This window comes from Coffea eugenioides, unplaced genomic scaffold, assembly GCF_003713205.1.
Source record: "Coffea eugenioides isolate CCC68of unplaced genomic scaffold, Ceug_1.0 ScVebR1_1224;HRSCAF=2044, whole genome shotgun sequence".
In the NCBI taxonomy this organism is placed as follows: Eukaryota; Viridiplantae; Streptophyta; class Magnoliopsida; order Gentianales; family Rubiaceae; genus Coffea; species Coffea eugenioides.
Window position 1 is genome coordinate 27,744 of NW_020861611.1, and position 1,674 is coordinate 29,417.

A 1,674-nucleotide genomic window follows, 5' to 3' on the forward strand; every position below is an offset into this window, starting at 1 on the left:
GTTCCAGTGAACGGCAACGGCTACGAGCCTTCTACCAAGTCTTTTCCTTGTTCGAAATCCCTCCTCAATTTTCCTTTTCATGCTCTATTTTCTTCCAGCCTTGAACCTCTGCTTTTTCTGTCCGAAGCCTCTCTCAAAACCGCAGCTCTCTGCTCTCTTTTTTTATCCCAAAGCTACCAGACCTCTCATTCTCTCTCAGTCGATGATAACAAGGCAGAAGATGAAGTGAAATGCTCTGGTGTTGTGGAATGTTGGAGTTGCTGGAAACGGTTGCAGCTGGTTGAATGGAAGTGCAGAATGGGTGGAACTAGCTCACGGTTTCTCCCTAGCTCACGGATCAAGCAAGAAGAGAATTGCAGCTCGCGGTTTCTTTCCTCTTCGATACACAGAGGTGGAGGTAAGATGTGGTTGTCCAGTAGTTGTGGTAGAGCGCTGGAATCATCACGGCTAGTTGAGGGTGCAAAATGGAATGGCAAGCCCCCTCTCCCTACGCTAAGTTCTTCCTCACTTCGCATGAATTTTCCCAGGTTTAGAGGGTGCTCGTAGTGCTAAGCTCCTGTGATAGTGGAGAGAAAAATGTTGTTGTGTTCTGAGGTAGTGGAATGGAAAATGAGTGGCCGTGGTTATGGAGATGTTGTTTTTTTTTTATTTTATTTTTTTTCACCTTAATTATTTAACAAAAATAATAGTAAAACTAAATAATAATAAAAACACAATTTTAATTACAAACACATCGAAATAAACAAACTAAAAATAACAAAATTACCATTTTCGATCTTTTCTTTCATTTTTCATCATTTCTCATCATTTTTTTTTTTTTTTTTTCAAAATAAATTAAACAAAAATAAACCAAAATGCCAAAAAAATAAATTTGAACGTATTTTTGTGAACAATTTTCCTTTTTTTCTCTTTTTCCATGATTTTCCAAGAGATTCTATGCTAACAGCTTAAAAATAAAACTAGAAACTAAAACTAAAAATTAAAAATAAACAGCAAATGAAATTACACCAAAATTTGGTGTCTACAGTTTGCCCCTCTTTGTCTGAGTTTTGAAAAAACTTGAGACAAAGAAGTAGACACCAAATACTTACCTGTGTTATTCGGCTGCAATGGACGCTTCTGAAATGAGGATCGACCTCTTTAACATTTTTTTTTTATTTTTTTTTTTGAAATGGGATTGACCCAAACAGGAAATTAAAACGGGACTGACCCGAGCAGAAATTTAAAATTGGGACTGACTAGAGAAGGAAATTCAAATCATGGGACTGGCCCGAACAAGCTTTAATCGCGGGACTGACCCGAATAAGCTTTGAATCGTGGGACTGACCCGAATAATATTTGAATCATGGGACTGACCCGAATGAGCTTTTGAATCGTGGGACTGACCCGAATGAGCTTTTGATCGAGGGACTGACCCGAAAATGCTTTTGATCGAGGGACTGACCCGAAAAATGCTTTTGATCGAGGGACTGACCCGAAAATGCTTTTGATCATCGGTCAGTGGGATTAAACCCGATCCTGCCGTGACGAAATTTGATTCGATTTTGGTTTTTGATTGATGATTTTTGCTTCTTTTTGACTTTTCAAAATCTTTACAAAAAATTAATTTGCCCCAGTATGATGAATTTTTGCTATTTGAGTCCAGAGTTGATTCTGTATCGCCATGCTGTTGCA